Genomic DNA, 23666 nt, shown 5'->3' with positions numbered 1-23666 from the left:
ACTAGCATTGAGATACTTTATCTACACTTCTTACATTCCATCTGCACATTCCTGATGCCATGTGCTGCCCACTAATGATGACACTTATGAGGAAACAAGGCTGGAAAGAAGCAGTGGCAACACCATCTGGTAAATCTCCATGGGCCTTGTGCACATGAGGCAGGTAGGTCTGGGAGTTCAACCTTTGGGACATCTTCCTTTCACACTTTGAATCTTCATTTGGGGAAGATATTCTTTATTGTTTATTTTTCTACTCAGTTTTTAAATTCTTTTTTATTTATTTTATTGTTTATTTTTACATGCGTGTATGTATTTGCATGTACATGCAGGTGCCTGAGATAGGCCAAAAATGGGGTTGAATTCCCTGGAGCTGAAGTTGCAGTTGATAATGAGTCACCAATGTGGGTGCTGGAAACTGAACTCCTGTCCTTCAGAAGAGCAGCAGGTATTCCTAACTGTTGGGCCATTTCTCCAGCTCCATGTTTTTGTTTTTTACTACTTATGTCAATTTTGATGATGATGTTTTCATAATGAATGGTTCATTTTTGTCTGAAGATTCAAGTTGGCAAAAACTTGTGAGTTTTTAATCAGGTGTGCTGGAGTACGCTTTTAATCTCACCACTGTTGAAGCAGAGGCAAGTGAATATCTGTCAGTTTCACACCAGCCTGGTCTACATAGTGAGTTCTAGGACAGCCAGGGCTACAAAAATCAAATCGCAATTTGTACTTCCTTATATTTTTTCAGTTGTCTTCCACATATGCAATTACAGTCTTTAATGCTGATTATTGTCTTTTTCTCTTAGTCCCAATTGCCAAAATTTCTCAAATAAACTCAGTCTAAATTAGTCAATAGACTATAATTTTGTTTCTCTTTTTATTTTCATTTTATCTTTATTATGTCCTTCCTGTTTCTTGAAATTCCTTTTATTATTTTCTGCTATATTAATGAGATAAATGCTTATTACACTTATTTATCTTAATTTTCTTGTTTTCAAATACATATGTGAGTATAGACTCTTGATGACCCTAATGTCATCTCACAGGTATGAACAGTATTAACAGCTGCATTTCTTTGTTTTTTTAAGATTTATATATTATTTATATAGCATACTGCCTGCACACTAGAAAAGGACACCAGATCACACTATATATTGTTATAAGCAACCATGTGGTTATTGGGAATTGAACTCAGGACCTTTGGAAGAACAGCCAATGTTCTTAATCTCTGAGCCATCTCTCCAGCCCCATCTGCATTTCTTATAAAGTCAGGTTACTGGTATGTGTGTTAATGTCTAATTTTATTTCATCATATTATGTCACCATACCTTCCAAGCTTTCTTTAATTATGTAACCTAACAGAGATAGTGGTACATACCTGTACCAGAGGTAGGAGTATCTCAAGTAGTAGGTCAGCTTGGGTTATATAAAGAGTTTAGGCCCAGCCTGGGCCACATAAAAAAACAAAACAAAACAAAAACCCTTCCAGTGCTTATGACATCATTTAATTTCATTATCATTCAAGATTTATCACCTCTTTGTCCATGTTTCATTTAATTCCTTTCTGTAATATATTAGCCTTTTGAAAACAGGGGCACTTTCTCTTACTCACCATCACATAAAGCAGAGCCTAAAACTTAATAGACACTCAATAAATTATTCTTGAATAAATAAATTATGAACAATAAATATGGTACTTCAGATAATCATTTTGTTTTGTTTTTCTTAGAAACTGGAAGGATTTCATTGTTGAATAAGTGTGTTCTCACACACAGGCAAAGTTTATAAGCGACATATACTTGCAAAGAATATTTTCTGTTGTTTACAATGTTGTTACTAGCAGAATAAACTTCCTAATCTCTGGGTTGCTGGATAATGAACTGCATTAAGCTTTTCAACAAAGATTGTAGATATACTATTTTTCTTTGTATTGACAGTTGTTCCTTCTAACTCATTGATTCCACATTCACAGATTCAACTTTATTCAGATGGAAGGAAAATATTGTGACTGTACTGAATATATATAGACTTTTCTAGCTACTGTTCTCTAAACAATACAACATAACCACTAACTATGCAGCATTTACGGTGCTGTTAGGTAGTATAAATAATCTAAAGTTTAAAATAGACATGATCATTCACATACATTATAAACAAATATTTTATATGATGGAAATTGAGCATCTAAAGGTTTTGATATCTTCAGAGGAATCATGAACCAATCCTTCATGAATACCAAAGATTGAGTCCATATGTTTTCCACTCTGTATTTGAAACTATTTTGTTAATTACATAAAAAACTATAATTTATTAACATTATATATTATTTTTTCCTATTTCAGGCCTTTCTATCTAAAATTCTAGTCCATCATATATTGACAAGGTGACATCTGTTTTCTTTTTACTAGTTTCTTCTGGTTCATCTTCTTCCATTTTGTTATTTAATGGAATTTGGGTTTTATATTTAATACAATTTGAGTCTATGTCTTTTTGAGTGAATTTAACCAAATCATATTGTGGTTCAGAGGCATCACAACTGCGTAGGACTATTGATTGCTTTCACCTTTGACAGCGTACATGGCACCTTCTTGTACTATGAAAGCTAGTCCTCAGGGAGGTTTTCAGGTCAGATCCAGCTTGAATCTTCTGATATCTGTGTCTGAAGCACATGGTGTCTTCAGCAGTAGCAGCTTACCTTCTTCCTCTGGCAAGTAAGCAAGAAGAACTGCAATAGCCTATATTAGTCTTGGAGGCTCTTTAACTTCCGCAACCAAAAGCATTAAAAGAACTTTATTATGTCAGGTTGCTGGAAATTTGTTAGCTGGTCTGTAGCTCTTGGAGGAAGCACTGTCAATCTAAGTGGCATAATTTTATTTAAATTATACATACACATACATTTACATATATCTAATTTTAGGTAAATATAAAATACATTTCCTTAAGACTTTTAAAAATATCCTTAGTGTTACTTATCCCTTCTCCCTCTCATCTTCCCAATCAAAGCACCCCTCTTCATTTTTTCCTTTTCTCACTTCACATTTCTTATTATATCCTCTCTCACCCCACCCCTAATAATCTTTAAAAAAAAAAAACTCTCCTGGTGTCTGCAGTTATTACAGCTTATATACACAAATCTGAAAATTTGGAGCCTCAGATGAGAGAGAACATTCAATGTTTTTCTTTCTGGGTCTGGCTTACCTCACTCAATATTGTCTTCTCGAGTTCTGTCCATTTCCTGAAATTTTTATTTTTCTCTCAAGCTGAATGGTATTCCATAGTGTATAAGCAGCAAATTTTCATTATGCTTTCATTAGTTGGAGGACATTTAGGTTGTTTTCATTTTGTAGGTATTGTGAATAGAACAGCCAGCAATGAACAAGGAGTGTTAGAGCTGGGTCATATGGTAGATTACATTTTAGTCTTTTGAGAATTCTCCACACTGATTTCCAAAGTGGTTAGACCAGTTTGAAGAGGTTTTTTTTGTCCCCAGAACCTCTCCAACACTTTTTTTTGTTTGTTAATCTTAGCAATTCTGACTGAGGTAAGATGAAATCTCAAAGTTGTTTTAATGTGAATTCCCTGATTTCTAGGAACAATGGAAAATTTTGAGACACTTCCTAGCTGTTTTTATTTCATCTATCTTTTCAACCTATTTTTTAAAAAATCTTGTCAAATGTCAGATGGCTCTCATTACATATACACTTGTTTGGGTCATCCATTTTGTTCCATGGTTTGCATGTCTGTTCTTGTGCCATACCCACAGCAATTTTTAAAATGACACACAGGGCTGAGCATGATGATGCATGCCTTTAATCCCAGAACTTGGGAGGCAGTGAATAGTGGATTTCTGAGTTCAAAAACACCCTGATCTATATAGTGTGTTTCAGGACAGCCAGGGTTATGTAGAGAGACACTGTCTCAAAAAAAAATGACACTCAAACTCTCCCAGTTTGACCTGGAAGAAATTTTTTTTCTGTATTTTCTAAAACTACTGAGAAAAATTGTGACTGAACAATGCAAAAACAGTATATTCTCAAGGGAAATTACTTTCATTAAAGGGAAGCCATCAAACAGTTGTGTGTTTTCCTAACTGGAGTCATTTAAGGTAACACAAAACCCCATGTAATGAGGAGTAAACTGCCTTTCACAAACCTTAAAATTATTTTCTTTCTATTTAAAAAACTTTTTATTGATTCTTTGTGAGTTTCACAACATGCACTCCAGTCCCGCTCATGTCCCTGTCCCCTCATATCTGCCCTTCACTCTTGCAACCCCTCCCCCCAAAATAAAACACAGACACACACAAACAAAAAAACAAAGCATAGAAAACATTTCATTGTGGAAGCTATAGTATGTCACAGTGTATCACAAATTACATCCCTCTGTCCACACATCTTCACTTGCAAATGTTCATTTCAATGAAACATACAACAAGGACATTTGCTCAACTATGTTCATAGCAGCTTTATTTGTAATAGCCAGAATCTAGAAACAACCCAGATGTCCCTCAACCAAAGAAGAATGGATAAAGAAATTGTGGTACATTTACACAATGGAATACCGCTCAGCTATTAAAAACAAGGAAATCATGAAATTTGCAGGCAAATGGATGTAACTAGAAAAGATCATCCTGAGTGAGGTAACCCAGACCCAGAAAGACACATATGGTATATACTCACTTTTAAGTGAGTTTTAGTCATATAGTATAGGAAAATCAAACTACAACTCACACACCCAAAGAAAATAAGTAGCAAGGAGGACCCAAGGGAGGACACTTAACTCCCACTAAGAAGTGGAAATAGAATAGACAGCAGAACTGTTGAAGAGAGGGGACTGAGTTAGAGAGGGAGCACAGAGAGAAATGAGGGTCGATATCAGAACTGGAGAGAGCGGGGCTGGGAAGACAAAGAACTTGCAGAAAGAAGAGAAACCTTGGGCAGGGACTTCTCTCTGACAAGCTGGAGATCTATGACAGGGCAAGCTCCTGGGAGGATATGAGGGTGACTCTAGCTGAGATGCTCAGTAACAGGGGTCATGGAAACTGAAGAAGCCACCCTCTTACTAGACACTACCTCTAGTGGAGGGAGGGTAACACCAATCCACCCAACAAACACATCTACTCAAAACTTACCTGGCTTACAAGATGTGCAGGGACAAAAATTAAGTAGAGATTGAGGGAATGTCCAACCAATGAATGGTCCAAACTGAGACTGACAGCCAAACCCTGACACAATTAACGATACTCTGCTATGCTTGCAGACAGAAGCCTAGCATAGCTGTCTTCTGAGTGGCTCCATCCAGTAGCTAATCGAAACAGATGCTAAGACTCACAGCCAAACATTGGATGATGCTTAGAACTTCTTGTGGAAGAGTGGGTTGAAAGAGAAAAGGATCTGGAGGTGACAGGAGCTCCACAAGAAGATCAACAGAGCCAACTACCCAGGAACCAGGGAGTCCTATGGAGACTGAAGCACTAACCAAGGGCCATGCATGGACTAGACCTAGGCCCCCTACACAGATGTAGCCGATGAGCAACTCGGTCCTCATATGGGTTCCCTAGGAAAGGAAAAGGGGGCTGACTCTGACATAGACTCTGATGCCTGTATTTTCATTACTTTCCCCTGGCAGAGGCTACCTTGCCAGGCCACAGGGGAAGAAGATGCACACAGCCCTGATGCTTTATATGCTGGGTTGGGTAGGTAAGGAAGATGGGATCAGAAAGACATGGAAAAAGCATAGGATGGCGAGGAGAGAACAGAAGGGCCTATGAACAGGATGTAAAATTAATAAATTAAAATTAAAAAAGGAAAGAAAACATCTCATCCTAGAAGCTGTGCTGTGGCAGTGTGTCCCACATTATATCCCTCTGTCCACATATCTTCACATGCAAACGTTCATTGCAATGAGCCATTGCTCTGGTTCAAGGTCTCCGGCTTCTGTGACACCATCAATATTGCATCCTCATTATTAAAACACCTCCTGGTTATCTTGTTTTTGCCCTGTGTTGTGAAGATCCTGCCGCTTTGGATCAGCAAGACTGGCCCTTTCACATATTCCAGCCATTTAAAGATGATGGAGATAACCTAGAACCTCTGCTCAGATGTAGCCCATGGCAGTTCAGTATTCAAGTGGGTTCCATAGTAATGGGAACAGGGACTGTCTCTGACATGAACTGATTGGCCTGCTCTTTGATCACCTCCCCCCTGAGGGGGGAGCAGCCTTACCAGGCCACAGAGGAAGACAATGCAGCCAGTCCTGATGGGACCTGATAGACTAGGATCAGAAGGAAAGAGAGGAAGACCTCCCCTGTCAGTGGACTTGGGGAGGGGCATGGGTGGAGAAGGGAGACAGAGGGTGGGACTGGGAGGGAAGGAGGGAGGGAGCTACAGGGGAGATACAAAGTGAATAAAGTGTAATTAATTAAAAAAAGTAAAAAAAAAGATAGTATAGATTTGGGGATAGGCTAACTCAGTCATGCATCTGAGGCTGGGTAGTAGCTGAGCTGGTCAGCACACCCGCTCTCCTTTATCCATATGACAAGGGTGAGTTCTCCAGCAGTACTCCAACTAAGCTCCCAATGCCACCACCAGCAGGAAGAAAGGTCAGCTTTCCTTCACTCATGCCACTGGGGCAGCTCACCCACACCCACCCCTCCAGAGCCAGCTCCACTCTCCCAAATGCTGCAGCCTGTGAGGTGTGTAGACAGTTCTGCTCTCACACTCTCAGGATGGCCCAACCATGCCTTCACCATCACGACCAGCTCCACTGTGTTGCCCAGTGAGGTGCAGGCCCTCTCTCCTGAGTGCTAAAACCAGTGAAGGTGTAGGATTAGCTCTGCAGCTCTTATGCCTTCTTGGCCAGCTCTACCAAAAACTGTAAGTGGTCAGATCTAGAGCTCTGAATTAGCCTAACCCCAAATCTATACCATCTTTGAATGGCTGGGACACATGAAAGTACCAGTCTTGCTGATCCAAAGCTGCAGGATCACCATGACACAGAGCAAGAGAGAGGGAAGGGCATCACCTTTGCTATGCCACCTTACAGCAGACAAGAACCAGGGCCAGCTCTCCTGTACTCTTTCCCTAGGAACAAGCTCACCTGAACCCCCTCTACCAGGGCAAGCTCTACTGTGCTGCAGAAGTGAGGTTCAGGGCTCACTCTCCCAAGTGCTGTAGGGACAGCTCCCCCACTCTCATGACCCTGGAGCCAGATCTCCCAACTAGCGCAGGTGTCAAAGGTCAAGGGGAAGAAGGCAGCTCCCATGCACCAACTCCATTTCATTGAAGATGAGTGGCAGGGTCAGCTCTCCCTCATGCTTTCCTTCAGGGCTGGCTAACCCCCTCTTGGCCAGGACAGCCCTACTGTGCTACCCAGACAAGATGCAAGGCTCACTCTCCCCAGTGCTGCAACTGGTGAGGGGCAGGAACAGCTAACTCTCTTTCATGACCTTGGGGTCAGGTCTCCCAACTGCTTCCAGTGGTGAGGGGGAGGGGCCAGAGGTTATCTCCCCCTGCCTAAGTCAGTTCAAGCAAAGAAGTAGGGCCATCTCTCCCACAATTGCTCCCTCAGGGCTGGCTGTACCCTCACCAGCAGAGTCAGTTCTGGCAGAGCCTGCCCTCCTGAATACTGCAGCTAATGAGGGACAGGGCTAGATCTTCTTTGTTCATGACCCAGTTTTGCCACTGCTAGAATCAACTCTCCCACACTCAAACCCTCAGGGCTGGCTCACCCACACCTCTACCACCAGGGCCAGATCCACTATGAGGAGCAGGGCCCACTCTCCTGAGTGCTGCAACCAGTAAGGGGTGGGGCCCTCACTACATAGTTCTGCACAGCCCAGTTCTACACAACCCCTGGACATCCACATGGTATCCAGTGACTAACTGACCAACAATGTCCCCGTGTTCTCCATTGGTAATATGAGCCACGGATATCAACACCAATCCTTGTCACTGTGTAGCCACAGACCCAGATATGGCCCTCAGCAGTAACTTGGGCTGGGACCTCACCATGGTCCTATGTGGTGGGGCTGTCCATTCACAACAGGCTACTCCCTTCCACCCTTGAGTCTCCAGTTCCATCTCTCTTCTTAATGTTCAAGCTGCTCCACTTCTCTTTCTTTTTCATCTGTCAGCTACATACTTGCACATTGTGATGGCCCCTGCTGCAGGCTGGCCACTGGGCTGGTGAACCTCTGGGTGATATCCTCTCTTTGCACTGAGAGGTGTAGTGGTAAGTAGGAGTCTATGGCCTCCATATTCTGTGCATGGGAGGGCAGGTCTGTGGATGGCATGGTGGTCTACAGGTCTGTCTGTATTCCTCATCCCTTGCTGTGCTGCATGGTGGTTGGCAGGACTCTGTGTCTATGGCCTACCTATCTCATCGGGTGGAAGGCAAGTCTGTGGGCATCATCCCCTGCCTGCATCACATGGCATGTCTGAATGCAGGTCTCTGTCTGTTTTCCTCCTCCTGTGCTGCAATGCCTGGATTTGGTTTGATATTTATGAGTCCTAGGCATAAGACAGCTTTGGCACCAAGCCAAGCATCAAGCTAGGATGAACAAAGGACTGCCATCTGCTCTGCCCTTGACTGATATAAAAACAACACTGCCACCAAGGTGTCTTTTTGCCCATTGCCGGGGGGGAAATTCTCTTACTTTTTCTCTTTTTTCTTTCTTTTTTTTGTGGTAAAGTTCTATGAACTTTTGTTTTGTATATATGATTTATAGTTTTGGATCTTTTATATTTTTCCTTTTTAAAAATTTATTTATTTATTTTTTATATTAGTCACAGGTTATTTACTTTGTATCCCAGCCATAGCTCCTCCTTCCCTCCCAACTCCACCCTCCCTCCCTCATCTTCTCCCTGCCCCTTTCCAAGTCCACTAATTGGGGAGGTCCTCCTCCCCTTCCATCATCTGACCTTAGCTTATGAAGTCTTTTCAGGCCTGGCTGCAATGTCTTCTTCTGTGGCCTGGCAAGGCTGCTCCTCCCTTGGGTGAGGGGTGTTGAAGAGCTCACCGTTGAGTTCATGTCAGGAATAGTCCCTGTTCCCCTTATTAGAGAACACATTTGGACACTGAGCTACCATGGGCTATATCCGAGCAGGGGTTCTAGGTTATATCCATATATGGCCTTTGTTTGGAGAAACAGTCTCATGAAAGACCCCTGTGCCCTGATATATTTGGACCTTGTGGCGCTCCTGTACTCTCCAGGTCTTACTAACTCCCCCTTCTTTCATATGATTCCCTGCACTCTGTCGAAGGTTTGGTTATGAGTCTTAATATCTGCTTTGATACACTGCTAGGTAGAGTCTTTCAGAGGCCCTGTGCTGTAGGCTCCTGTCCTGTTATTTGTTTTCTCCTACATCCAATGTCATTTGTCTTTCTAAGTGAGGATTGATCATCTTACCCGGGGTCCTCCTTTTTGTTTAGCTTCTTTAGGTGTACAGATTTTAGTATATTTATCCTATCTTATGAGGACAGAGCATCTTCCCTAGGTTTCTTTATCTTCTCCAGGTGTACAGATTTTAATATGTTTATACTATATGTCTAATATCAACTTATGAGTGAGTATATACCATGTGTATCTTTCTGCTTTTGGGATACCTCACTCAAGATGATCGATTCTAGGTCCCACCATTTGCCTGAAAATTTCATGATTTCCTCACAGTTTCATCATATAGCCTAAGGACTCAGATGGTGATATTCCAACCACAGTCTCCTGAGTGCTGGGATTATAAGCATTGTCCTCCACAGCTGTTTAAATTCTACAAATACTGACAACTGAATATAGTCATGTAACTACTACTACAATCATAAAGCACAATACTTTAATCACCCCCACAAAATTCCCTTTTTCCCCCATGTAGTTTATTCTCTCTCTTCAACCTGGAAATTAGTGCCACAAATTTTGCATTTTTCAAAATGTCATATAAAAGTGAGGCTCAGTGGCACACACCTGTAATCCCAGCACTCAAGGAGGCAGAGGCAGATAGAACTCTGTGAGTTCAAGGCTAGGCTGTTCTACAAAGTGAGTCCAGGACAGTCAAGGCTACACAGAGAAACCCTGTCTCAAAAAAAAAAAAAAGAACAAAATGTCATATAAATGATGCCAAGTTTCACTCATTATAATGCTTTTGAGTTTTATTCATATTATAGATTGATTGAATAGATCAGAATTTATTTATTGCATATGTAAAAACAGTAAAATTTTCCAGTTCATTCATCTGTTGTTGGACACTTGGATCTTTTCTAAGTTTAGCCAATTACCAACAAAGCTGTTACAAATCTTTACATGCAAGTCTTTGTGTTGATATATGTTTTTATTTCTATTGAATAAATACTTATGATTTGGGTTGTAAGGCATTGAAAAAGACATATTTAATCCTTTCTCTTTTTAATGTGTCTGTACCATCTTACATTTCCATCAAAATTATGTGAGAGTTTTGCTTTATCCAATCTTATTCTGTACTTGGTTTTACTTTTTTTTTTTGATACTGGGTCTCAAGTAGCACAGGTTGACCTCAATCTCCTCATATATTTGAGGATAACCTTGAATGTCTGATCCTCCTTCCTCCGCCTCACTGTCCTGGGTTTACAGATATAAACCAGCACACCCAGTTTATGCAGTGCTAGAGACTGAAGCAGGACTTTGCATATGCTATGCAAGCAATACAGCAATTGAACCCCATTCCCAGTCCCAATTCACTTAGATATCATGAACATAGGTCCTTCATTAGTGTGTTACTTCATAAATACCTTATCCAAGACTACGGTTTTCATTTTAATTTTCTTAACAGCATCTTGAGAAAAAGATTTTAATTTTGATAAATCCAGTTTGTTGGTTATTCATGCTTTGCGTTCTGTGTCCTAACAAAAGATCAAAGAGACTTTTATCATTTCTAGACATTTTGTCATTTAAGCTCTTACATGTAACTTGGTGATACATTTTGAGTTAATTTTCATATAAGCTTTGAATCTAGCAAGATTCATTTGTCTCCATATCTCTGTCCAATTGTTTGTTCCACCACAATTTGTTGAAAAGATTTTTTTTTCTTCCTCTGCTGAGTTATCTTGATGCCTTTATTTAAAATCAGTTGACAAAATGTGTGGATCCAATTCTGTACTCTTTATTCTGGCCCATTGATCTCTATGCCTACCTAGTCTTCCAAACCACATTCTTAATATCTGTGCTTTACAGTAAGCATCAAAGTCAGATACTGTAAGTTAATTAATTTTGTTCTTTCCTTAAATGCTTTTGGCTATTAAAGGCTATTTCAGAATCAGCTTGTCCATTTCTAACCCACAAAAAAGGCCTGCTTGATTTCATATCCCACAAATTTTCTTATATCATGATTTCTTTTTCTTATATGATTTCTTACATCATGATATCACTCAGTGCAAAATGTTTTCAAGTATCCATTCTATTTATTCATTGAATAGTAAATTATTTAGAAATATGTTTCTTGGGGCTCAGAGGTTTGTTTCCCAGCACCCATATGCCAACTCACAACTGTTTGTAACTCTGGTTCCAGAGGATCTGATGCACTCTTCTGCACTCTCCATGAGTCAGGTACGCATGTGGTACACAAACATACAAATAGGCAAAACACTCGTACACACAAAAAAATATAAATATAGGTCTTAGTTTCAAAACATAGTGAGCTCTAGTTTTTTGCTTCATTTCTAACCTTAATTCATAATGGTCAGAGACTATACTCTGCACTGTTTTAATCTTTGCAATTTGTAGGGACTTACATTACATCCTTTCTATAGTCAATTGTATGGATTTTTTTCATTTCTAATGAAAAAGTACACTGTCTACTTTTAGAGAGGAGACATATACATTCATTACTTATATTAACATGATGAATTATGCAAGTCAAAAATTTTATACTCTTACTAATTTTGTCTTATTTTACCAATAGTGAGAATTATTTATTCCCCATTATGTTTAGGCAATAAATCACTATACAATAATAATAGTGAATAATAGTGAATAAATCTCATGTAACCAGATGGATGATTAATGAATTGATAATGTTGATTGGGAAAAAGGCAGATACAAAGAAATACTTTCTGGATGTTACTATTTAAGTAACATTAAAAAAAAAAAAGACAAAACCGATCTATGTTTTCATAAGTCCCTACAATGACTGCACGTGGCAGCGCAGGAGGACATTAATGTAGTATAGGAAGCTAGAAATGTTTTCTTTCCTAATTTGGTTTCTAGCCAAACAAATGTGTTTGTTTTGGGAACAGTTATCAAGGTGCATATTTATGACATGTGTACTTTTGATAGCATCTTAAAAGCCAATCCAGTCATGGTAGCACATGCATGTAATGCTGGCATTTGGAGGCTAAGGGTAGAGGCTAAGGGTATTATTCTGACACAAGAATAATATGGAACCTGAAGAGAAATTGCCCTGCCTTGATGTCTTTTAATTTATTCACCACTATGTAGGTGTCAGCAAATTAAAGAAGGGGTAGGCTATTCTAATTGATGACTTCCGGGTGTTTATTTCAGTATCTTTCTGTTATCATGTATTTTCCGATAGTTCTACAAAGACCCTTATGTCATTTAAATCTCAAAAAAAAGATAAAATAATACTGTATCCACTAAGAGAGCTCCTTATCTATTTCTCATTGTCATAGAGCAAAATAATACCACTCATGGTCACTACCAAGTTGTCATCAGTCCCTTCATTCTACTAGCCCAGTGTCTTTCCCAAAGACAAAAATAGATCCATAGCCCTCCTGAGACTCCATTTCTACATCTTTAAAGAGATGGTGATAATATTCTTTAAAGAATTCATCAAATGCATACTATCATCACATATGTACAAAGCACTAGAATCTGTCCATTTTATGCCCTGCCTGCTAAAGAGGCACACATGCAACACAGGAGTCCCTTAAAGAATCAGGGCAATATGCAGCTTTCCAAAAGCATGGAGCAGTTGGGAGATGAGGCTATAAACATACCCTGGATCCATGTATTCAAGAGTCTTTAATTATCCTTAGGGAAAGTTTGGAGTCCCTTCTAGGTAGTAGATGTCCTCTGAGAGTGTTTCTGTAACGATAGGAGAGCTTGCTTTAGAGAAACTGCTCTGAGAAATTATGGGTTAGAAAGCCCTGTAAAGGTATTGTACTTCTGAGATGGTGGTTGGAATCACACATTCTCTCCAGGAAAATCTGCTCTCTAGTGTGACTAAAACAACAAAGAAGAGAATGAGAGAGTTAGGAAAAGGACAAGAGGAAGGAGAGGCAGAGGGAGGAGAGGGAGGAGATGGAGACAGAGTTAAATCAAACCTCTGATATGAAGAGCTCTATGCAAATAGGATTATTTAGTTGTTCAGATTGCAGCAAAAAGGTAAAGGCTTGCTCTTGGGATAAATTCTTTAAGCCACTAGCAGCATGGCCAGTTAGCAATTAAGAAATAGTGTCTAGTGGATCTACGGGGCTAAAAGGCTCTATAATAAAATTTGGGAGGGGTGAACATAAACTATAGTAAATCCACCTTGGCTGTATACAAAGAGGAACAGGCTACTGAGAAGATGGGTGGTGGCCTGGAATAGGAGGCTAGTCCATAACGAGGTTTCTGTTACTTCTTGGTTGGTTAGTTCTAAAACCAGAATGTGCTATGGCCTCATTCAGTAACCCTCAGAAATCCCCAAGAAAGGAATGTCTATCAGCTAGATTTTATTTTCTTTTTCTTTACTTCAATGATGCATCTTAAAGCAATGAGTTAACAGAATCTTTTTTTTTAATTTTTTTTTGAATTTTATTTTTTTCTTATCAGTTACATTGTATTAACTCTGTATCCCAGCTGTGTCCCGATCCCTCATTCCCTCCCAGTCCCTCCCTCCCTCCCTCCTCTCCACCGTGCCCCTTGCCAAGTCCACTGATAGGGGGAACCTCCTCCCCATTCATCTGATCCTGTTTTATCAGGTATCTTCAGGACTGGCTGCAAAGCTCTCCTCTGTGGCCTAACAGGACTGCTCCTCCCTTGGGGGGTGGGGAGGTCAAAGATCCAGCCATTGAGTTCCTGTTAGAAACAGTCCTTGTTCCCCTCACTATGGGAAACCAATTGGTTACTGAGCTACCACAGGCTACAAAATTTCCAGTGTCCAATCTCAATCTTTTAGGTTAATTTAGGTAGGACATTACCGAAGTCTTCTCTTACCAAAAAGCAAACTAAGGCTTGAGAAGGGTTGTGGCACATGCACAAACTGAATTTTCTTCCACTGAGAACTTTCTCTACAGGATTAACAGATCAAGCAACCTTGTTTGAGAAGAACAGGTAGGAGTTATAAGCATTCAGGTGTTCGAGGTAAGGTTGGAACACAAAATGAGGCTCTGTCTCAAAAACAATCAGGTGTGGATACTGACACCTTGATCCCTGCACTCAGGAGGCAGAGGCAGGCTGAACTCCTGAGTTTGAGGCCAGCAAGGTCTACAAAGCAAGTTCCATAACAGCCAGGGCTGCATAATGAGACTCTGAGTCAGAAAACAAACTAACCAACAAATAAATTCTTTGTAGTTGAGGATGTGGCTTTGTGGTGCTTATCTAATACAAGAAAGGATTCCCAGCATTTCGCATAAACAAACTAACTAACAAATACACTTTCTATTGTCTTCTGTTTTTCTTTTCAGTTCTAGAGATTGATTCATGCATGCTAGGCAAGCACGCTACTGCTGAGCAATATACCCAGACTGCGTCATCAATTTCTATTGTCCTTTCTTACTCGTTTTTAAAAACTGACAAAGTTTCAAATTTCTTCTTGAAAACACTTAGTGCTATGAATTTTTCTCTTAGCACTGCTTTCATTGTGTCCCATAAGTTTGGGTATGTTGTGCCTTCATTTTCATTGAGTTCTAGAAAGGCTTTAATTTCTTTCTTTATTTCTTCCCTGACCCAGCTGTCATTAAGTAGCAAGTTGTTCAGTTTCCATGTGTTTGTAGGCTTTTTGCTATTTCTGTTGTTGAAGTCCAGCTTTAGTCCATGGTGATCAGACAGGATACAAGGGATTATTTCAGTCTTCTTGTATCTGTTGAGGCTTGCTTTATGACCAACTATATGGTCTATTTTGGAGAAGGTTCCATGAGGTGCTGAAAAGAAGGTACACTCTTCTGAATTTGGGTGAAAAGCTCTTTAGACATCTATTAGGTCCATTTGATTTAGGAGGGGATGAAGGAAGGGGCTACAGCTGGGATACAAAGTGAATAAACTGTACTTAATATTAAAAAAGAAGTCCTGACATTCTGATCAAATGCCATAGAGCCATTGTGGAAAAGAGCTAAATTACAGCAGTTTCCCTTACTAAAACAGTACTTTCTTTAAGCACTTTAATTTTGTCTAATAGGTGATAAAGATTGCCTTGAATATTATGTTGTATTCTGGGGAAAATACAATGTTTTATGCATTTGGAAAATAAGACAAAACATGGTGCTGTCATGTGAAACTCCACATTAATACTTGGTCTCACAGAAAAGATTTACGACTTATTCTCTGCTGGATAAAAAGGTTACAGATGTGAATAAAGTTTTAGTAGGTCACATGGTTTTGTTTCCTGTTGTGCAGCTGTTTGTTGTTCATGAAAGGTACAGCAACAAGCTTTTCTGTGAGTTCTGTTATGACTATTGTTATTATAGTCTTATCATACTACTTCCTAAAATGTTTGTCATATCATGAAAATCCCATTAAAGCCCATTTAAGTATATCTGATTTTTAACAAGGACTTTCTAGGGAAACATATATACTTGTTTTAGAGAACTATAGCTGGCTGGGTGTATTTGAAAATGCTGTTAACTAGCTACAAGGCAGTCACTGGAATCTACTTTTTATTTACAGTAAAGCAGTTATCCTGTCAGTACAGCTTTTTATCAAAATATTTTGAGATAAATACATGTGAGGTATACTTGTTTAGAAGTTAGAAACCAAGCTAGGTGTGGTGGCACACACCTGTAATCCCAGCCCTCTGGGAGTCAGAGGCAGGCAGATCTCTGCGAGTTTGAGGCCAGCCTGGTCTACAAAGGGAGTCCAAGATAGCCAAGGCTACACAGAGAAACCCTGTCTCAAAAATACAAAAAAGTTAGAAACTAAACTAAACATTGGTCCCCTGTTTCACTTGGATTCATTATTACATTGTCTTCTATTACTAAAACATATATTTTTCTAGACATTTTTTAATTTTATTTTTATTTTTTACAATATATTCATATTATAACCTAATTGCAGCCCCCTCCCTCATCTCCTCCCTGTTCCACTCCCCCCACCCCCATCCACTTCTTCTAGTCCATTGAAAAGGGGAGACCTCCTCCCCTACTGTCTGGCCCTAGTCTATCAGTTCTCATCAGTACTACCTTTGTTGTCTTCCTCTGTGGCCTGGCAAGGGCTCACCACTGGGGGGAAGTGATCAAGGTGCAGGCAACTGAGTTCATGTCAAAGACTGTCTCTTCTCCCCTTACTAGAGGACCCACATGGAGACTGAGTAGCATATGGACTACATCTGAGGCAGGAGGTCCTCTCCATGCATGGTCCTTAGTTGGTGGATAAGTCTCTGCAGGTCCCCTTGGGGCCAGATTATTTGGATTTGTTGGTCTCCTTATGGAGCTCTTGTCCCCTCTGAGTCCTTCTATCCTCCCCTTCTTCCATAAGACTTAACTGCACTCTGCCCAAAGTTTGACTGAAGGAATTGAAGAAAACAGGTCTAACTCCATTTTTTTCTCAGACTCTATCTTAAGTTGACTGTCCTTGGAGTGACTTAGCCCTCACCTTCGGGTTCCAAGAAGGGCCACCTGGCCTTTCACCTTGCAGGTTGTTGGAATACCACAGAAAGTGTTAATAGATAACTATAATCAGGCCTCCACTCTGCAGGTTGTCATAAATACCACAGAATGTGTTAATGGGTCCTCTATCCAGCAGGCTATCATACAGATATCTTAGATATCTTGTAGTTTGGTCAGATGGCTTGGAACTATTAGCCTAAAGGTCACCTCTCTTGCTAACCCCCCAACACACACCTCGTGCGCACGCGCACACCCTTCCCGGTACCGCCAAGGCTTGTAATTCTTGGCTTGTATTTTTCCTTTTAAAAAACTCTGTTCACCTGAGACTAGAGGCCTCACTTTCTAACCTGCTGCTTCAGGGAAGATTGAAGGCCCAAGCTTATGTGACTTGCAACAGATTCAACTCCTGGCGATCTTTTAGGGGTCTCCCGAATTAGGCACAGCATGATGAGGGATTTTTTTTTTTTTTTTATTTTGGGTTTGGGAAAAGGTGTTGAGTGTTTGTTTGTTTTAATATTATGATTCATGATATGATTTAATTTAAATATATAACAAGTATTTGCTTTTAAATTACAGGCACACTTCCTCAAGATCCAGCTATACCACTCCTAGGCATATACCCAAAATTTGCTCAAGTACACAACAAAGACATTTGCTGAACCATGTTTGTAGTAGCTTTATTTGTAATAGCCAGAACCTGGAAACAACCCAGATGTCCCTCAACAGAGGAATGGATACAGAAATTGTAGTACTTTTACACAATGGAATAATACTCAGCAATCAAAAATGAGGAAATCATGAAATTTGCAGGCAAATAGTGAGATCTAGAAAAGATCATTCTGAGTGAGGTATCCCAGAAGGAGAAAGACAGACATGGTAATACTCACTTATATAGACCTATAAGATAGGATAAACATAATGAAATCTATACACCTAAAGAAGACAAACAAGAAAGAGGACTCGGGGTAAGAGGATCAATCCTCACTTAGAAAGATAAATAGGATGGACATTGGATGTAGGAGAAAGCAAGTAACAGGACAGGAGCCTACCACAGAGGGCCTCTGAAAGTCTCTACCTAGCAGTGTATCAAAGCAGATACTGAGACTCGTAACCAAACCTTTGGCAGAGTACAGGGAATCATATGAAAGAAGGGGGAGTTTGTATGATGTGGAAAGGATAGGAGCTCCACAAGGACCAAATATATCTGGGCACAGGGGTCTTTTCTGAGACTGACACTCCACCAAGGACCATGTATGGATATAACCTAGAACCTCTGTGCGGATGAAGCCCATGGTAGCTCATTAACCAATTGGTTTTCCATAGTAAGGGGACAGGGACTATTTCTGACAGGAACTCAATGGCTGGCTCTTTGACCTCCCCACCCCCCAAGAGAGAAGCAGTCCTGCTAGGCCACAGAGGAGGACTTTGCAGCCAGTCCTGAAGATACCTGATAAAACAGGATCAGATGAAAGGGGAGGAGGTTCTTCCTAATCAGTGGACTTGGAAAGGGGCAGGGAGGACATGAGGGAGGGAGGGAGGGTTTGGGAGGGAATAAGGGAGCGAGATACAGCTGGGATACAGAGTTAATAAAATGTAACTAATAATAAATACATACATACATACATACATACATAAATACATAAATAAATAAATAAATAAATAAATAAATAAATAAATAAATAAATAAATAAATAAATGAGCATGAATGTAAAAAAAAATAAAGTAAATTACTCAAGAAAAAAAATTACAAGCACACACACAAAATCCTATCTCCTTTAATTAGGGAAAATGACAACAGGTGCCACCTGGTGGTCATAATCAAAATTGCAATTAAAAATTGCAATTCTGAAAGACTAACAACCTGAAGCTTCTGGAACAAAATCTGAAAGGAAAGTGAGGTGCTTAGACTCCTGATTTAAGCCAGATCTGTCTAGAATTTACAACCCACTGGCAGCGATTCTCTAAACACAAGGTATTCCACAGTCTCTAAGCCCCAAACTAGATATCCACTTTTGTCTGAACTGAAGAGAAAACTGAATGATTATTTGAGACGGAAATGCACTGAAAGATATACTACCAAAATAATAATTTTAATTTGAATATACTTTGCTCAGTAAGTCAATACATTATGTACACATAATATATGTATTATGTTTTGGATATATATACATAATTTTTGTTAATTGGGTAATATTATTTTACATTTTAAATCATTTTTACATTTATTTATTGATTTACTCTCCTCCCTCCTTACTTCCCCTCCCTCCCACCCTTCCTTCATCCCTTTTCTCTCCCCCCCCTCTGTGTGTGTGTGTGTGTGTGTGTGTGTGCTTGTGCCTCAATGTATGAGATCAGAGAACAATGTGTAGGACCGTTTTCTCTCCTTTCCTCCTATGGGTTCTGTAGGAGGCAAGGAGGTCTTTGTGCTCACAGATTAGGATTAGTGGAACCTGAAATGTTAAAAGCACTGAGTTGTCCTTTCAAGGGAAAGAATGCATATCCTGTTATCCTCTCAGAAGGTTAGGAATGGACTTGGCTAATATTCTGGTGACCTTTGCATGGGATCCTCCCCCAGGGCACTAACCTTGATTTTCTCAGTCATTCTATAGAGCCTGAATTTGTAATCAACACTGGTTAGTCACGTTGAACCTAACTGCTGGCTGTGGTTGCAAAGACACGTCCTCTGACCTCTTAACCCCCACCAGATCTCCACCTGCAACCCCTGACAAGGTTCCCTCCATCTCATCCCACCCCCTGGTAAGGTTCCAGAGATCAAACTTATATTTCATCCTGCCTGGCAACAAGCCCCTTACCTGCTTAGGCATCTCTCTAGATCCACATTTCTAACTTAATATATTTTCCTAATTACAAGTTTTCAAACAAGGCAAAGAAGAGGTGCTCATGTAAGCTGAACCCTATGTATCTCATCTGCCTGACCTTTCACTACCTGACTCAAATATATTAGCTGAAAATAGATGTGTGTTCTCCAGATGTGTTTCTCTGAGTACAGTTTAAATGCAAAAGAAAGCATTTACCTAAAATATGTATTATACATAATCATTACATATCTATTCTTTTACATTCTGCTTATTTCACTATTATTTACCATTATTTACTATTATTTCTCTCTTTCTCACTGACATTAAATAACTAGTGCTCAACAGGCACAAATACTGCTTTCTGATTTAAACACAAGATCTCTAGTATCCCAGGATGGCCTTGAATGGACGATATTGTTGAAGATGGCCTTGAAATCAGAACCCTACTTCCTCCATTTCTTGAGTGCAGAGATAACAAATATGCATCTCCATGCCCAGGGCCAAATATTGCTTTAACTTACCTATCTCTTAGTAAGCCAGTTTGCCTAGCATACAGCAGTTATGAACCCCGTATAGTTTGTAAGACTATATTTCCACCTAACTTTCAACTGTTTTCCTGTAGTCCACAGTACTTACCTGTTTTCAATATTTTAATTTAAGTCATTACCTTTTCAGTGTCTCATGTAGACCAAACTGCCCTTGAACTCACTATGCAGCCAAGGATGACTCTGAACTCATGACCCTCTTACCTCTATCACCCAAGTGCTGAGAATACAGGTGTGCATGGCCATGCCCAGTTTTAAGCTTTCAGTAACATTAGTATGAAACTTTTACATATGAAATAACTAACAAATTAAAGTTTGTTTTAAAATGCATAAAGTATAACCTCCAATAAGGCAACTACTATCAAAAAAATAGAACGTAATGTGTTGCTAGAGATATGAAGAACATAGGACACTTTTGTATTGCTAATGTTAATGCAAATGGTGCAGCCTCTTTAGAAAACAGTATAGGCATCCATTCAAAAACTAAACATAGAACTAATACATGATCCACTGATTCATCTTCTAGGAGTATACTGAAGAAAAAAAAAAAAACTGAGGGTAGAGACTCAGATGGGTTAGTTTCCCATCCATGACCATAGGAGCATGATCAATAATAATGTCTATGGACACACAAGCAAAATAATGCCACATCTACAGTATGGGCTGTTATTTAGCCTTCAAAATTAAAGATTATCTGCTAAATGCTATAAACAGGTAAACCCCTTGAAAACATGCTAAATGAAAGAAGCAAGACAGCAAAAAACAAACACACTATGACTACACTTTCTTTATATAATCAAGAGCCAAATTCATACAAGATGGAAAACAGCACAGTGGTTTTCAGGGTCTTTGGGAGGGCAAATAAGAAATTAATGAGTTCCAGTAATACAGGATACGGTCTGGAGACAAATAGTGATGACAACTGGGCAACAATGTCAATGTGGTTACTTGTATATAGATATAGAGGATTAAATCCAGGGCTTTTTGTCCTTTCCCACTGACATACTGAATGTCCCAGGACACTCTGAATGTATTTAATTCCACTGAAGTGTACTCCTGGAAATGACTAAAATAATGACTTCTAATGTGTTTTTAATTCACAAATAAGAAATGAAAAAAAAATTTATTATATCAGAAATTGGAAGCATGGACCTGGGAGCATGACATGCCAGCACCCAGAATACAAAGGAAAAGTTCAAATGATTTTAGCTTCAATGACTCTACACAGCCTTTTCTAACTCCAAGCTCACACTCAAACATGGAAGCATCACAGTCCATCGGCAGATAGTCAGAGGCAGTCTTCCAAATAACTAACTATCCCTTTCACCTACCTCTCTGCATTTGTTACTGAGAATGAATCATTGATTATAAAAATTAGCCACAGACCATTACAAGCATTTACTGTAAACATCTTAAGCATTCTTTATTGAACTTTTTTTCTATGTATTATGTCTAAATTTTGTTGTATCTTTTCAACTGTGTCTCATGTAGACCAAATTGGCCTTGAACTCACAAACACTGAAAATACAGATATGTACACCATGTCCATTTTTACTTTTTTTTCCTTCCCCCAAGACAAGCTTTCTCTTTAAATCCCTGGCTGTCCTAGGACTTGCTAGGACAAGGCTGGCCTCAAACTCAGAGATCCCCCTGTCTCTGCCTTCCTCGGTGCTGGGATTAAGGTGTGTACCACCACTACCCAGCTAGCTTTTCAATAATATTAATATTAAAAACAATACATACACTATTTTGCTGTTTTTCTTTTTAATTAGGCAATGTTTTGGCCAGCATCACTTGTTGTTTGTTCATTGAGATTAAGCAGTCAGAACCCTGGAAACTTTTTTACATAGGGGAGAAAGCTTTAGAATAATTGCAGATTTTCCTATGAAGCAGCCTCTCTGCAAGGTGGTTTCCCTGATTACTTAATCTTCCTATATACCTTGATCTTCACTACGAGCATAGTAATAAGTGAACTGGAAGTATGGATCAGCACTGGCTTCTGCTCTTCCAGAGGACCCAGGTTCAATTCCCAGCACCCACATGACTACTAAAAACTGTCTATAACTTCAGACCCAGGGAATCTTATGTCCTCTTCTGTCTTCCTCATGTACTGTACATATGTAGTGCAAGTATACATGCAGACAGAATATGCATACATATAAAATTGGAGCTGGCTTACAGGTTCAGAGGATTAGTCCATTACGATCATGGCAGGAAGTATGGCAACAATCAGGCAGACATGCTGCTGGAGGAGATGAGAGTTTTATACCTGGATTCTCAGGCAGCAGGGAGAGAGAGAGAGAGAGAGAGGCACTGGGCCTGCCTTGAGCATTTGAAACCTCAAGTCCCACTCCCAGTGACATGCTTTCTCCAATAAGGCTATACCTACTCCAACAAGGTCACATCTCCTAATAGTGCCACTACTTAGTGACCAAGCATTTCAGATCTGTGAGCCCCGGGGTGCCATTCTTACTTAAACCACACACTTGATTTGGGGGTTTGTTTATTATCCATATCACTAATTTTTAAATTGTTTTTACTTGTGTATTTGTATTTTACATGTATGGATATTTTGCTTGCATGTACATCTATGTACCATGTGCATATAGTACCCATAAAAGGTGTCAGATCCCCGGGACTGGAGTTATAAACAGTTGTATGTCACCATGTGGATGCTAGGAGTCAACTTGGGTCCTCTGGAAGAGCAGCTGGTGAACTTAAACACTGCTCCATCGTCTCAGCCCCTACATTAGTGATTTTTAAACTGTGATTTTGTGGGCCCACATGCATAGCCTTGGGTCTGACCAACATCATCTGAATCAGAAGCTGTAAGGGTAAGGTTCAGAAATTAGTGTTTACATGCTCAACAAATAACTTAGGCTGAGATTTAGCCCCTCTGTTCTAACTGATTAATGACTGGTAGATTTTTATATATCATCTCTCCTGAGCCTGAGTCTCCTTGGTGGAACTATCAAACTCCCGTCTTCACCAAAGTGACTTGAAATGAAGAGAAAAATGTAAATAAATTCTGTAGGTTTGTTATCTTTTCAACTGCTTGCTTTTTGTTGACTTTAGAAAACACGAATTCTGGGGCTGGAGAGGTGGCTCAGGAGTTAAGAGCACTGGCTGCTCTCCAGAAGACCTTAGCTTTATTCCCAGTACCCATGTACAGGTTCACAACAATCTGTAATTCCAGCTCCAGGGAATCCAGACGCCCTTTTCTAGCCTCCCTAGGCACTGCATGCATATGGTGCACAGATAAACATATAGGCAAAATACCCTTAACACATAAAAAAGTAAAATAACATAAGGGGAACAGGGGCTGTCTCTGACATGGGCTTTGTTACCTGCTTTTCAATCACTTCCCCCTGGCAGAGCTGCCTTGCCAGGCCACAGTGAAAGAGGATGTGTTCAGTCCTGATGGGACTTGACTTGCTTGGTCGGATTGGTGGGAGGTCCCCTTTACTGAGGGGTAAGGGAGGGAGGAATAGCTGAAAGAAGGGAGAGTAGGACCGGG

General features: G+C 39.9%; 1 non-coding gene across 1 annotated transcript; it reads right to left on the bottom strand.

Moving 5' to 3' along the window:
• Positions 1-8498: 8498 nt before the first annotated feature.
• On the bottom strand, positions 8499-8641 carry LOC129676783 (small nucleolar RNA SNORA48). Its single transcript, XR_008720124.1, has one exon. It is a non-coding gene; the product is annotated as a small nucleolar RNA SNORA48 (small nucleolar RNA).
• Positions 8642-23666: the final 15025 nt, after the last annotated feature.

The sequence above is a fragment of the Psammomys obesus genome, unplaced genomic scaffold, assembly GCF_907164565.1.
Source record: "Psammomys obesus unplaced genomic scaffold, mPsaObe1.curated_primary_1811, whole genome shotgun sequence".
Classification (NCBI taxonomy): Eukaryota; Metazoa; Chordata; class Mammalia; order Rodentia; family Muridae; genus Psammomys; species Psammomys obesus.
The sequence above is the reverse complement of the archived record's forward strand: the minus strand, read 5'-3'. Positions and strand labels throughout refer to the sequence as shown.